This window comes from Cupressus sempervirens, chromosome 3, assembly GCF_028749045.1.
Source record: "Cupressus sempervirens isolate cs-2001-9-10 chromosome 3, ASM2874904v1, whole genome shotgun sequence".
In the NCBI taxonomy this organism is placed as follows: Eukaryota; Viridiplantae; Streptophyta; class Pinopsida; order Cupressales; family Cupressaceae; genus Cupressus; species Cupressus sempervirens.
The window spans coordinates 214,364,914-214,382,426 of NC_143120.1; positions in this window are offsets into that span (position 1 = coordinate 214,364,914).

Consider the following 17,513-nt stretch of genomic DNA (forward strand, 5'->3'; position numbering starts at 1 on the left):
CATGAGGAAATTGAAGATGAAGAAATGGATATCAAAGAAGGATCATTTGATGGTTAGATAAAATCATATTAAATAGTTCACTTGTTATGTATATAAACATATGTCCCCTAAAAAGAAGTTGTATCTGAAGTCTATATTTTATTTTTTCCTGCAGTCCGAGATCAAACAACAAATGAGAATGTTAATCTAGCTCAAAGATTGATGAGAAAAAATAATCATAGAAACATAGATCATTTAATTAAAATGAATGTGGAAAAATTCAAAGAATATTCTAGTCAACCTATACATACTATGAAGAGGAAATTGAATAAAAAGTCTAAAGAAATAATTACACAATTTGAGAATCTTGATATAGTGGAGAAAACCCAACTATTATCAATTTCACTTCTTAAAGATGAATTTAAATAGTCATTGAAACTACTGGGTAAAGATACAAGTATAAAAAAGAGGAAGACTTCTAAACTACAAAAAGATATTGTTGAAAGTGTTAAGGAAGGGTTACATTCTATTGTAGGAAAAACTAGATCTGCAGATAAATCCATTGCACGAAGAGTGATATTGACATTTGTTTTAAAAAAGAAATATAGGCAAAAAAGACAAATCTCTTCACTATCATCTCATATTGGGTATAGTTGAATGATGATATTACATTATCTGAAAAGGAGAAATAATTTGGATGATAGTACATTAGAAGGAAATCGGGTGCTAATGTGTAGAGCTCCTTGATCTGATAGGATTGTGGAAATACTTAAGAACTTAGTTATTCAATTTTGGAATGCTAATACTCATCCTTCACCAAATAGAAGAGATATCATCAAGTAGAGGATTGGGCCTAAGGAGTATCTTCAACACACACAAAATTGGTTGGATGTCGCACAACATGAATTGTACATCTTATTTTGTAATTTAAATCTTGACACAAATATTGGACAAACAATGTTTGAAAGATTGAAACCCTATTTTGTGAAGACAAATAAATCTTTTGAAATGTGTTGTTGGCAATATCATGTTGAATTTGATTTCTATTATCAAGGTTTTTGAAAGATTATAGAAGAAAGTGGTGGTTCTCAAAATTATTTTCATAAATGACCGAGCCAATTCATAACATCAATGTTATGTGCCAAACCAAATGATTGTGCAATAGGTGAAATAGATTGCATAAGAGGAACTTGTGAAACATGTGGTAACCTGACTAAATTTCATTTGAGAGATGAAGATACTAATATGACAAGATTGGTAAAATGTAAGAGATATAAGTACATAAAGTTGGAAACAAACATTGGAAAAGAATCAACAAGGTTGGGATATGTAGAGGATGACATACTTGCTAGAGAATTATGTCAAATTTTCGTAAATTGATTCAACTATATATACATCATGCTTTTTTTTATTAAGTGGCATGCATAACAATTTCAAACATTAAGAGAAACTTTCCCACTCAGAATTTTTTTAATCTATTGTCGACTTTATAGAGAATTACTCTTTCATTTCTCAAAAACAACTTCAATTGGAATACTACTTTATAGAGCAGGTTACTATTATGGTTCAAGTGTCTTATTGACATGCACAAATTGATTTGGATGGTGTAGAAAGTACAAATCAAGCATGGGTCATTAAAAAAAGAGTATCACTTTTAAATTAGTGATGACAAAGAACATGACACACATTTTGTGGAACATAATTTTAAGTCATTTTTTGAATATTTGAAAAACAAAGGCATAAAAATGGAAAAAAATTTTGTATGGTTAGATAGATTGCAATAAAATTTAAATCAGCTACACCATTTTATGCATTATGTAGACATCATCGATAACTTAATATACCACACATTTGGAGTTTTTCGAGAGTGGACATGGAAAGGGTGAGCACGATGTGCAATAGCTTGTATCAAACGTGCTTTAAGAAAGCATCAAATGGATTATAAAGGATATCACATTAATTATTCTCATGATGTGGTTGAGTGGTGCAACACACATTTTATATTGCCAACAAATATAGATAACACGCCATCACAAGTGAATCAAGTCATACCATTCAAAGTGTTTTGGGAGGTATCAAGTATAAATTAATTTTTTATTTATTGGTAAGAGGAAAAAGCCAAGATTTATTATTATTTGATGTGATTTATTATTATTATTTATTAAGGTTGTGTAGATTCGAAACCAAGACCTCTCAGATAAGAGGCTCACAATTTATCACTGTGTTGTAGTCTCTTGCCTAAAATTAATTTGAATATTATAATTGAATCAAATTTATATTTAATACATTAGGTGATAACTAAATTACATGTACACACATTTTTAAAACTTATTTTTTATATGTATGTATGGACTTTACATTCAAGTGTCGATAGAAGATCAATGCATGCATGCAAGAGGGTAGAGAAGACACGATCTTTACTTTTAGTTATGAGTACAGATAGTAATGTGTGGTCATTGTATGCAAGAGAATATTCATGTTTTTCTCTTCATTGCATTGATGAGAACTATGATGGTTGCATTAATCAAGAATGTGGATATGAGGGTGAATGGACTTTGGTGCCACTAGATGTTATCAATACGAATGAGTTTGAGGATGAAAACTATGATGAAATTCCATTTGTTTCTAGTAAATATGACCATATTTTAGGATTGATCAGATTTGGTATTTATGTATATGTACAAGTGTATTTGTTCATAATTTTGGTTAATTTATTTAATATATGTACTCATGTACATGACACATGAAATTTATACACACATACTTTGTGTAGGCAATTTTTTTTGTAGTAATGGTAGAATCTAAAAATGTAGAAGATGTTAGCTATTATTTATTGTATTGTACCATACAAAGAGAGAAGCTAACAAAGACTAAAATAAGTGATGGAATTATGTTTCCCACAGGTTAGTATATAGTTGAATCATGTATGTACATCTATGTTTTTTATGAATTCAAATTTATTGACATATTTGATGTGTGTGTGTGTGTGTGTGTGGGTGGGTGTGTGTGTGTGGGTGTGTGTATTCAGTAATTAGTTAATCTATGTGATATTTTTAAAATGTGTATGCAAGTTTTGTTGTTGTATAGGGAACATATTTGAAGAAAAGAAGAACTTACTTAAGAATTAGATTCATTTCATTAATTATCAACCTAACAATAAGGTATATCACTATAGTAACCGTGTTATTGCCACTAGTCTAAATCTTCATCTAATAAAAGGACTTGAAATACATTAAGTGGAGGCTTGATATTTATGATCACAAGAAAATATTAAATGTTATCAAACAATGGGCTGACCCACTTGATACGAGATAGAAACAACTTGTAATTTGAAACAACTTGAACATTTTGAAATTTGGTTAAATCATTTGAAATTTGAAATTTGGTTAAAATTGATCATTTTCAATTTTAAATTTAGTTGAACTAAATATATATTACTTTTATTCTTTCATTTAACTTGTCAAGTATAAATTGTGATTTGTAAATAAATTATAGAAATTAGGAACTTATATGTAACTAATTAGAACATGTTCCTTGAGAGGAAGAAATTTGAACACTTGTCTTAAGGGGATGAAATTAGGACTTGTGTCTTGAGTGGAAGAAATTTGAACACTTGTCTTAAAGGGATGAAATTAGTGCTTGTGCCTTGAGGGAAGAAATTTGAACACTTGTCTTAAGGGGGTGAAATTAGGACTTGTAACTAATTATATATTACTTATACGGTTTCATTTATCTTATCAAGTTTAAATTGGGATTTATAACTAATTATAGAAATTAGGAACTTATATGCAACTAATTAGGACATGTACCTTGAGGGGAAGAAATTCAAACACTTGTCTTAAGGGGATGAAATTAGGACTTGTAACTAATTATATATTACGTTTACTCTTTTATTTAACTTGTCAAGTTTAAATTTTGATTTGTAACTAATTATAGAAATTAGGAACTTATATGCAACTAATTAGGACATGTGCCTTGAGGGGAAGAAATTCAAACACTTGTCTTAAGGGGATGAAATAGGACTAGACTTTAATCATATCTAAATATCACTTGCATTAATTTTACTCTTTCATTTAACTTGATTAGGACATGTAACTAATTATATTGAACTTTTACTCTTTCATTTAACTTTTCAAGTTTAAATTGTGATTTGTAACTAATTATAGAAATTATGAATTATGTAACTAATTAGGAATTTAATCATATCTAAATATCACTTGCATAGAACAAAAGTAACCACATATGTATACATCAATTTCATAAACCAACATAATCTAACACGTAAAAGAACATGTAATCTAACATAATCCAACATAATTTAACATAATCCAACATAGTCTAACATAATTGAATATGCAAAAGAAAATAATCCAACATAATCTTTAAACATAATAGAATGTTATCCTACGTAATCTAGCATGTAAAAGAAATGTCTAGAGAATGCATATATGTAGGTCAATCATTAAACATGTATATGAACCTGAATGTAAACACATGTGTTGAATGTCCTTCTCGAGTCTACAATATATGTATCAATCATTGAACAAATAACAAAAACATGTATAATATAGATCTCAAAAGACAATATCAAATATAAATAGCATGCATGTATACATCCAAGTATCTATCTAGAATCTATGAATGTCTATTTGGATGAAAGTCTAGATCAAATTATATATATATATATATATATATATATATATATATATGGATCATCAAGTGCAGGACTATCCTCATGATGTCTCCTCACAACGCGGTCTAAAGATTGACTATCAAGATGCTCACTAGGATGTGTTGACCCCTATATATATTCAAGAGAAAGTGATATCAATGTACATAATTTCATATTAAATTAAATCTCTTTTAAATTTACAAATTGCATGCAATTTATATATTACATTTAAAACTCATGTGTCTAATTCAAAATATTTAAAACTCACCTGGCCACTACCAACATCATCGAATGAGTCTTGACAACGTACACAATCTGGCATCAAAGTTGGAGTAAAAAGAGACATGTCCCCCTACAATACATACATACATGTGCAATAAATCAAATTAAAAAATGTATAATTACAAAGGCATGATATATATATATATATATATATATATATATACATGCATAAATTTTTAGTTTCAAACAATGTATTTACCTGTGTAGATGTTGGCATTTGATAATACTCAGACTACCTAGTATTGATCGTGTCCACCAATATATCCAAATTTTGTTGGGCCTCATCTAGCTCCATCTTTGCATCTATGCTTGAATGAATGGTGACTGACACATGTCCTAATAATGATGAGCCAAGTAGACTGACTAGATGAGATATCATAGAAGTAGAATCATTATGTGTCAACAAGTCCATCTATCCTATGGTCGACAAGCTGAAGTGAACATCATCAAGGCCCACATTTGAACTCTAACCATGACCTACACTAGCTGAAAGGTTTGTACTAGTATGTATATGTTCCTTTGCTACAAAAGAGTGGTTAGTAGGTGGATCATGATGTGTACTACCACCATGACCGCTACCTGATTGATGAGAGCAGTGTGGCTAAGGATGTATCCCAATACTACCATGGACATGATGTCAAACATCTGATATGGGTATGCCAAGATGATCTAATATGAATCTATATGAATATAATAGATCCTTAGCAAGACTAGTCATAGTATCTCATGCCAACACTCCAGTGAGACCCTCTAAGCTAGTTAGTGAAGGAATGTCTATTGCACTATACAAGTCTCCTGAAGATGAAGCACCAAATGATGATTTGGAACATCAACGAGATATCAAATACTGGCCAACCTTGTCACTCAAAATAGATATGACAGATACAACAATCTCTCCAACTCCATGAATCACCCCCTGTAACTGGGTGCTACAAATGGCCTCATCAACTGATAGACCTAATATAGGGGAAATAACAGGTTCCCTCTCTCCCACAATCAACCTATGTGTCAGTGGTAGACAACCCATCTTCCTATCAATTAGTCTACCACACCCCTATCCTAAATGTGATGGTAAATCAATGTAGTTAACCACCTTGCCTTAGCGAAACTTAGCATAAAGATTTCATACAAAATAAAGTGAAATTTGGTCATTATTTGGATAACTACCATGAGCAGGAAGGAAGTGTGGGTATATAAGTGCAGCCATCTGTGGATCTGTACACTTAAGGGGAGAATACCCCTTCACATACTTTTGTAAACATGAAATTAAACATTTAATATGTGTAAACATGAAACAAGCATAACATACATACTACATGTGTGTTTTACATCCTAAATTAAAATATGACATTTAATAAACTTGAAATGTATTACATGACATTTAAGAAACTAGAATTTTGTAAACATTAAATTAAATAATACATGTAAACATGAAATGAACATAACATGTACATATATATATATAATTCTGTAAACATGAAACAAACATAACATACATGTGTACATGTGTGTTTTACTTCCTAAAAGTTTCAAATTTTAATGTTGTACATGTGCATATATGAACTTCAATATTTACCCAATAAAACCCTAATATGAACCATAATAATAGCCTAATCTAAACTCCATGAAAAGTGTAATCAAAACCTTAACCTTAGAAGCTTAATTATAGTCCAAATGTAATTCTAATCCTAACCTAAACAATCACTCTAGAACCCTAATCATTATTTTAATTCTTTGTCAATTTTCATATCATGTGTGCATGTGATAACTTCATAAAATTGTTGATTAAGTCTATAGAATCTAGATCACATGGGTGGACTACCTGTCACATGACTAGGTTAAATATAGAACTAGATTGAATAATAAATTAAGGGGTCCTAATGTAAAATGTCTTAAACTTGGGTCTATGTTTAGGATTTTTTCATAAGTAAAGCCTAGAGCTCAGATAATCTATAATATAATGTATTGAAAATTCTATATATACACATGAAATTCATATAGTTCAAGCTCGGTCTTATTTAAATGATGGCTTAATGGTCCAAAATATCAAAATTTCTATATGCATATATCGCATGAATTTCTAAATTACAAACAAGTGTTATTGTCTCTAGTTTTTAAATATATGCATACATTTAAAGGGCTAATAGACTGGACCTACGTTCATGTTATTCATTAATATGGTTTACTAATACAATATTTTTTTAAGGGGTTTTTAGTTGTGTGCAAGTTATTTATATGAATTGGGGAACTCTATATATTTAATTTTGTTTGTTCACTTTACATTAATTTAGAGTTATCACCCAAAGTTTTTAGTTTAAGTCAAGTGTAATTTAGGTGAAGTACTTAAAAAATAATTGTGTACATGTTAATTTAAACACTAATACATGTTAATTTAAACACACACACACACACACACACACACACACATGTATAAAAACTTAAATTTTAATATATTACAAGTTCACGTGTGTACATTAAAAATTTAGATATACATATATTTATATATGTATACACACACACATATACATGTACATATATTTATATATGTATATATACACACATATATTTATATATGTATATACACACACATATACATGTACATATATATGTGCATGCATTTATATATATACAAATGCATATATACACACATGATATGTATATAAAGTACATATATATGCACACACACACACATATGTATATATACATATACACATGTGCATATACATATACATATATGCATATACACATGGTATATATATGCATATATATATGATATATATACATATATACATGATATATATACATATAAAAAAATATAAAACTAAACTAAAAAATATAAAATTAAACTAAAATCATATAAAATGAAACTAAAATAATATAAAATTGAACTAAAATCATATAAGATGGGTAAAAAAAAAAAAAATTCATACCTTTTTTGAAGTCTAATGAATCAGATGCCTCTACTTGTGAACTTCTGATCGAAGTTGTAGCTCCACTATCAAAAATAACATGTGGGGTCACAAATGACTATTTGAAGCTTCCAATTTTTTAAAATAGTTTTGATCGAAACTAGCAAGCCCAAGACTAGGGTTAGCAAACCTTGTTTAGGCTTGGTAGTTTCGATAGAAACAACCTAGATAATTTCAATTGATCGAAACTACGTGGCACCCAAAGTTTCTATCGAAACTTGACACATAGTTTGTTTTGATAAAAACTAAATAATTTCTATCAAAACTTTTCTGAAACTTTATATCAAAAGTATGAAAGCAAAAATTGGTTGTTGCATGATTTTGGAGGAATTTCTTCCTCTGAAAAAGTGTAACCCACTATTGTGGGTTCACTCTGTTATATATTGTGATGACACAAGTACAATAAGTATGTCTAAGAATCATGTATTGCATTCTAAGACTAAGCATATACCTATTAAGTATCATGTTTTGAGAGAGAAGGTAGTAAAATGAGATTAGATTAGAATATATCAGCACTAAAGATTAGATTGAAGATACCTTTACAAAGCCCTTACATAAAGATACATTTGAGTACCTAAGAGGTATGTTTAGAGTTGTGCCCCTGCCTACTTTAGAGTAGATAAGGCTAGAGACTTCATCAATCTAGTGGTAGAGAGCACTATTGTTTGACTAGAACAAATGTTGATGCTTTCTATATGGGGGAGTATCTGTGATGTGCAGAGTCATTAAAGACTCTTGATAATTGGTCTTGAACAATGTCTTTGGACACTTGAGCTGGTTAAAGACTTGAAGTAGTTGATTGACATAATGAGGTCTTTGTCATTGATTTCAGCGGGGGAGATATGTACATAAAAATCATCATCTAGGTGAATAGGGACATATAGTTAAATGGGAGAGAAGCTGAGAGTTGTTTAGCGTGTGAATAACTGATCCTAAGAAGATGTAGAATAGATAAGTGTTCTAGAGGGTTTCAAATTTGATTGATGAAGAGGATTTGGAAAGATGAAAGAAGTAGTAGCAGTAAAGTATTGGTTGGTATTATTAGAAACTAGATGTTTTTTATCTATGTTTCCATCAATGCCAAAGGGGGAGATTGTTAGCATGAATGCTAATATTTTTCTTTTGGGGGAGTATCCTAAGCATTGGAGAGAATGTGATAGTATTGGCATGTTGCATTCATGACTATGTTTGTTATTGATGTCAACATAACTATAATTCTATGAAGACTAGTAGAATAGGAGACATAGATCATGGTGCTACAGACATAGTTTTTATGATTAGTTGATGCATAGTTAAGGACATGTTCCACATTGTATATTGATTACGAGGTTAAGTGTGTGTAACATCAGTCAAAGGTATACATAAGATAAACATGATTTATAGAGAGTAGTGCATAAACATAGTACCTGAGAAGCAGTTTTTGATGACTGTATTTTATCTCTTAACATAAATATAATCAGAGTACATGAAGTTATACAATGATGGAGGATAGTCTAATGATGATGTCAGTAAGTGCACAAGTCTTGAAGTCACATGTGTGAGAAGTTTTGTAGAGTATGAGCCGATAGTGTTATGTGGTTGTAAAATAATTAATTATCTTATTGTGGTTCTATTATAATTAATTGGGAAAGCCTCAAGGCTGACTCAAGGAATTTTTTTGAGGACTTGGTATAAAGGAAAGTATTTTCCTTGTTTGAGAATAAAAGTGTAATGAAAAGTGATCTAGGAAGTGTGAATAAAATAAGAGCATTTGGTAAATGTGAGTAAGTGATCCAAGGGATTATTGGATGCAAAGTTTGTGATTTGGTAATGAGATCAAAAGGAGAAGAAATCTAGTTGATAGGATAGAGAAAGAGGAAGAAGTAGTACAACTCAATTCTATTATTCTACAAGGAATAATACATAGATAATTTGGATAGTGGGTTCATTGGTCTTGCCCCTAAAGCTATTTGGACATTGGGTCCATTTGGCTTCCACAACTCCTAACAAGGTTGACACTATTGCTAATAGATTGGAATTTCCTAATAGGGACTGATATGTACTGAATGTATTTCATAGACTTCTAATAGGGTCTAACCTCTAACAATGAATATTTATATTAGTACAACATCTTGTGTGTACCATCGCCACCAGGGTTTTCCCTCTGATCAAGGGTTTCCCTAGTTAACATATCTGGTGTTATTGTGCATGAGTATCTTGTTGTGCTTTATTATTATATTTCTCATATAGGTACGATTTAATAAGGTTGATAATTGTGATAATAGTTGTATAATTGATTCACTCCCCCTCTCAGTTATATTGGTGGACTATATATTCTAACACAACTTTGTTGCATGAAAGAGATATTATGGGAAGTTTACCTTTGTATTTTCCTTTGCCTCTTCCAAATCTCCTAGCTATTAGTGCTTCAAGTTCATCAAGTTCATCATCAAAACTATCACTATCACTTTTCACATGTTTGCCTTTTCCTTTCTTGCTAAGAACCAATTGTGATCTAAAATAAGATTCAACTGTAGTAGGAGTACAATTATCAAAATTAGACATCTCAAAAGTAGTAATTCTACCAATTAAAACTTCTAGAGTTAGGTCATTACCTGGTTTACATCTTAGTTCTTATATTGTAGAAACCCTAATTGCATAGATAAGAAATAAAACTTTCTTAATACCTTGCTTTTTATTGTTTCATCTTCAATCTTTCCATTTGTGCCTCTAATAGAATTGACAACCTCTTTGATTCTTATATAGTATTGAACTATGTCCTCACCTTCTATCATTCTCATTTCATCAATTTTTTCTCTTAAACTTTCTAATTTGTCTCTCAAGATTTTATCACCTCCTCCATAGATGGTGTTCAATTTATCCCACATTTCCTTCAAATTCTCGCATTCTTTTATGTCATCAAATTGAGCATAGATTAGGGCTGAAGTAGCTCTAACATTGACTAATTGTGTTCTTTCTTTTCTTTCAGTTGTTGAGTAGTTAGAGGGACTGTTATAATATTCACATATGCATCGTCCAGAAACTTAAATTCAACATCACCAATACTAGCTATATGTAGCCTCATAAACATTTGCTATGTAGGAAAGTTCTCTTTGTTCAACTTTGGTATCTCCTTTTACCTTTAGCTTTGAGCACCTTCAAAATTTTCTCTACAAGAACCAATGCTCTGATACCAATTGTTAGAATATTTAGAATAATTGAGAGATGTAGTTGAATTGGTTATTCAAGGTCCAAATGTACCATTGAACACACAAACAATTAAACAACTTTAGATCATATCATGTCATTTCTCGATCTCTACTATAAAATTTCAATAACATTAGCTAGCTATCCACTATTCCAAAATAATAGACTTGTAGAATGTAAACATTAATCAGTAAAACATCATAATAACATCCACACTAGTTTGACACTAAGATTTAACATGGAAACCCAATTTGGGAAAAACCATCAACAACATGTTGCCAATATTCACTCTTATGAAGTGAGCTATATCAGGAACCAACCTTATTAAAGGTTGCGAAACACACTTTTAAATGTGACATTGTTAAAAGATTTAATCACCCTATTAGGAGTGGCCTTGTTAGAGGACTTTAGAATATTATATTAGAATGCCACCCTGTTAAAGGATTTCATAGGGTATGTTAGATCAACCTTGATTAAAGGATTTGAAATATTTTTCACAATGGTTAGAACGTAATAGTAGATTTTGATCTGTTAAGTGCAACTCACTTTGCATGTACAGATCTTTGTTTAACTCTTATGTACTAATTCACTATCTACCCTCCATTGTCATCTTAGTTTTGATTCTCTTTGCAACCCTTCAAGAAATCACACTTCACTTCTTCTCAACTTGTTTCAATCTTCTACTTAGATTTGCTAGTCAATAACATTAGCCACTACAACTATACAAGAATCCACATACAAACACACCTATAGACACTCTCTAAGTTAGGCCTTGTACCTCCTTAAATAGTTAATTGTAATCTTTTTCCACTTAAACACCACCATAGATCTTAGAGTTTATGATTTGATTTGTCACATACAATGAATCTGATCGCTATTCTATTTTCTCTCCTTTTCTAGAAAATTCTCTTGGACTCAAATCCCTTAGGTCATTTACCTAATCCGCTCTTATAATTACATGATCCAACTCATCAATCCTTATCTTCAACACACTTTTCATATCCCAAGAAATCAATTTAGTGGGCTAAAGATTATGATTCCTCACAAACAGTTAAAATGTTATTCCTCGACCAACACTGTGTTCTAACATTTGGTCATCACTGGGTTACAAGGCCACTATTAAACTTCTTGATTGGCACATACACTGTCACTCAGTCATATTGATGCTTGATCGATACTAATGCTCAATCAATACTAAGTTTTCTTGACACTTATTATGGCTTGGATGACACTAGCATCGCTTGACATGTACATCAAAATTCTTTAGTCTTCTACTTTGTTGCTTGGTCAAACCTTTGCATTTGATCTATCATTGTCCACAATTTCAAGACTTCAACATTATTGTGTTCTCCTCTTACAACATGATTTAAAAAATTAATTTATCTTATGAAATTCCAACTAATCAAGTGTCCATTTGTAATTTTCATTTCATAACTCAACCTATCCTCTAGATTCCTTTGTTAAGAACAACTTCTCAAATCCTCTTCATCAATCAAATAGATATGACACTTAGATCAAATAGAAAATGATCTTATGAATAGATTTGACATCAATGCCAATATAACAATTGTTCCAATTGTAGTTTCAAACAATGATAGGTCTCTAAATGATGATTATTTTATATTTATGATGATGAGTTGTTATGTTCAAATATGTGATAATTTGTACTCAAGATTTATTATAGTACTTATCCCTTACTCACATGTGTATAGTGTATATGCATGTTTTATATTTCTATCTAATGTGGTTGAGGGAGGGAGTCATAGTCATCTTCTAGTAGGGATGTACACAATGTACCACTTTCCACCATTGCTCGTTTAGCTTAGATATATATGTATATGCACATGCTTGTCTTTTATGTAGATTGCAAGTGCTAGGCATCGACTTCCTTAAATTTCTAAGATGAGTGTGCCATATTGCAATAACTTAATGGTAAGAATGGGAAGAGAATGATCAGATCCAATCCTAACCATAGCCTAAATACTTGTCCTACAAGGAGGACTCGTATGTGATTGTCTACCCTTTTTAAACTTGTGAGTCTTTCTATGCCTATGTTGCTTGACTTTCACTTTGGGTAGTTTTCCTTGTGCAATTTATGTGGCTTTGACTCCCTGTTTTTCTTGGTAGAATTCTTATTCATGATTCTTGAATTAATCATTGATATTTGGATTATTAAATGTTATTTAATTTAAAAAGAATGAAAATATTATAAAAGATGATATTTAATTCTTTGGAATTATTTGAATACATGTTTAATTTAAAAGATTTAATTTAAAGTTCTAAATTAGAAAACTAAATAAAAATAATTTAAATATTATTTTAGTGCGAATATTTAATTAATATTGATTAGAATTAGGGTTTGTCTAAATAAAGAACTCTACTTATCTTTATTGATTAAAATAATAAATAATTTCTTTTAACATGCTTGTATTAAATAATAAAATGGAAAAATAGAATAAAAGGTTATATTTAATTAAAAAGCAAGTTAAATATGCATGAATCAATTAATTAAATAAAATAATTATTTTGTAGGGCTTTTAGACACACAAACCCTAAAGGGAGTTAGAGCTCTATATTAGAAGTTTTTGGTTCATTATTTCAAACATAGGTTTTAGGGAGCCAATTTTTAGAATTGGAGTGAAAGAATTGTTGAAAGTTTTGGAGAGTTTGGATTTGCATGCATTCATAGTTTGTCTCATATTTTAGTTGTTGTTTTGAAGTGGGATTTGAAAACCCATTGTAGAATTTCATTGAAAGATCTATCCACTTCATGTCTTCCTGGGTGTTTGCATAATACTTATTAATTTATAGTATTAATTTTTAGATAATTAGTTATGTTGTATATTTTGCAAGAAAACTTGGTTGAGGAAAATCGTAGAAAAATCTAGAAAATTATTATGATTGTATTATTTTATAAAATAAAAGATATATTTAATTAAAACGTAAGTTAAATATGCATGAATCGATTAATTAAATAAAATAATTATTTTTTAAGGCTTTTAGAGACAGAAACCCTAAAGGGAGTTAGGGCTCTATATTAGAAGTTTTTGCTTCATTATTTCAGACATAGGTTTTGGGGAGCCAATTTTAAAATTGAAGCGAAAGAATTGTTGAAAGTTTTGGAGGGTTTGGATTTGCATGCATTCATAGATTGTCTCATATTTTAGTTGTTGTTTTGAGGTAGGGTTTGAAAACCCATTGTAAAATTTTATTGAAAGATCTATCCACTTCATGTCTTCTTGGGTGCTTGCATAATGCTTATTAATTTATAGTATTATTTTTTGAATAAAGAGTTATGTTGTATATTTTGAAAAAGAAAACTTATTGATCAAGAAAACTTGGCTGAGGAAAACCCTAGAAAAATCTAGAAAATTATTATGACTATTATTTTAAAACTCTTTCTAATATAGAAAAGCTCAATTATAAAAATTTGGAAGAAAAAAAAAATTTGAACAACTAGGGTTTCAATTTTAAAATTTCTATTAGAATCGTGTGATTATCATGAATTTTTCTAAATAAAGATAAATATTCTTCTTATATCTAAAATAAATTAGTTGCAAAATTTAATAGAAAAATAAAAGATTAATTGAGAGGAAAACATGTTGTAACTAAAGTTATACATGCATGTGAAATCAAATATGCTAAAGATAGATAACCAAGTATATTATGCTTGCATGATTTGCAAGATCAAAGGCATGTGAAAATACTTATTGCCTGTTTATTTTTATTTAATAAAAGATAATATAACTTTTAGATTTATATTGATAAAAAATAAAAAATATATTATTATTTATTAATTTAGATTTTTTTTTTGAAAAAATAATTATTTATTAATTTCAAAAATTTAAAAAATATTACTCATTTATTTGTAAAGTGGATGGTAGTAATAATGACATCTTAGGTCTAGTTAAAATATTAGTTGCATATAAGTGATAATATATTTATTAATGTAAGTGGGAAGTTAATAAATAAGTATTTGTGATTTTGTTATATTCTAAGAGAAGTTATGGTGGAGTTCACAATGCAATCATCTAGTTATTATTATGAGAGAAATTATAAATAATTTCAAGTTTGAGTTATTTATAGTTGCATTATGAATTAAAGAAAGTAAATATTAATATTGGAATTAAATTGAAGTCAAATAAATATTTTTAAAATAAAAATTGATATTAATTTTTAATCTAACAATATAATTTATTTATAATTTAAGATTCTTTAAATTAATAAAATAATAATATTGCATGATATTTTATATGCACAAAGAGATTTGACATTTAAATAGTTATTCATTTAAATAAGTTTATTAACTTAACAATTTATGTATACATCTATGTTCTTACTTTATTGCTAAACATATCCTTGTGGCTTAATCTAAACATAGAAAATGATGAAATTAAACCACATGGCTTAAAAACTATGTGTTTTCTTATATTCTCTTTATAGTGTTGTGATGTTTATTTTCGTAATGGTTTTCTTTGTGGATTGTTCAGTTGACCAAGTTGATCAAGTTAGAATGTACACTAAAGAAATTTTTAAATTTTCTTTATGATGATTATTTGATTGCATGTCATGATGTATTTTATGGTTCAAATTGAGATTTATTTTATGAGTTCTATTTTGATGGGCATTTATGAGAACTTGGGTTTTGAGAACCAATGCTATTTTTGGGTTAGCTATCATGGAACCAAATTTTATCTTTATTGCTTTTGTGGTATGAGACATGTTGAGCTGTCATTATGCATGATGCTAAATGGCAAGAATTCTTGCGAACTCCTCTCTTGAAAAGCTGATCTTTTGAATCAACTCTAAGGTTTCGGGTGATCTTGTGACCTACTAGAATCCGTTCAATTGAAGATAAATGTGATTGTTCATAAGGAAGCCTTTGCTGGTTCGTTTGATTTTGGATGAGATCAAGAATCTGCACGCTGCTTCAAAATAAAACACGCAAAAAAAGGACTATGTTTTTATATTTTTATGTTTTTTTATGAATTCAACCTAACAATGCAACTAGTATGAAGTCTTATTCTAACAAGGGGGTTAATAAAGCAAATAACAAGAACTTTAAAGCAAATAACATGAAATTGAAATCCTAATGGACATAAGCTACAAAAACAACACGTCTGTGAGTTAAGCTTTCATAAATTGGTGGGTAACCAATGAAAGAAGGAGCAACGCTTCCTCGATTCCATTGATGCAATCATTAGTGAGAAACTTAGTTATCGTATGATGTTTCACTCTTCATCAAATTGCAAGGCCATGGAAAGTGCGCTCATGCGAGATAAAAAGTTATGTAGGTACAATTTGATGATTTCTTCTCGAGCTAGATACGCTAGCAGAACTCGTAAAACTGTAGAAAACACTAGAATTAATGAATCACACAACTAGAAACAAAGCAATAAACTTTTGGCTCAATCACAATCCCATGAACAAAAATTCACAAAATAATGGCACATTTAGGCAAGAATCACTACACTCCAAATGGGAGCAGAAAAAGCATAATTTTATTGCAAAATAGTGACGGCCCCAATTACATATCACGATGGAGTATTTATAAGAAATCATCTACTCAATTTGTGTTGAGAGTGAGAGATATCTTCATGTAATAATATGCTTTTAATTTAATAAAACAAACTAATTATATACAAACTAACCATCTAACTGGTGCGTAGTAGGACTCCATCTGTTTCATATTCATTAATTGGATGCACAAGCCTTTACATGTCATAGAAGAAAGAATTTATGAAAGAAAAAAGAATAAGAAAGCCTTCAGTCGAAGTAGAAGTGTCTGGAAGTGTCAAAAATAGAAGCTAATCATTTACTAGGTGTTTGTCAGAGTTAAACTATTGTTAGAATGTATTTTCGATGCATGAAAAGCTCTATTTTTGGAACTAGCAGTTAACTGTTGGCAAACCTTTGGAAAAGCACACTAGCTCACATGCATGCCTGTGCACTTGCACACCTCAATGAAATTTATGCAAGGTGCTCAAATTGCCAAAAAATCAAAGTTCTTAGTTTTGAAAATAGTTTCTGGGTTTTGCTCAAATGAGGTTTTAGATCACTTTTGTGTACTTTGATCCTTTTGATGATTTATACCCTCTTTATGGCCAAAAACTTTCATAGACCTGAACTCCGTGTGCTTCTAAAATCCCAAGGCACCTGTGCTAAACCTTGTCATTAATAGTTGCATAAGATGAAGAACCTATTCTGGTTCATGTATCCAACCTCTATAGCTTTGATCTTCAGTGTAAATTGCTTGATTCTTTCTTTTCCCCGACTACTCGATCCTTCCCGATTAGAGACCAAGTGATCCAGATTATCCAAAACAATCAAATGTTTGAAACTTTTTCATACTTTTTTTATAAGTTTTTCTAGGTCCTTTTAACTAGCTTTTTCAGAGGTCTTTTGCTCAAAATATCAGGTTGAAA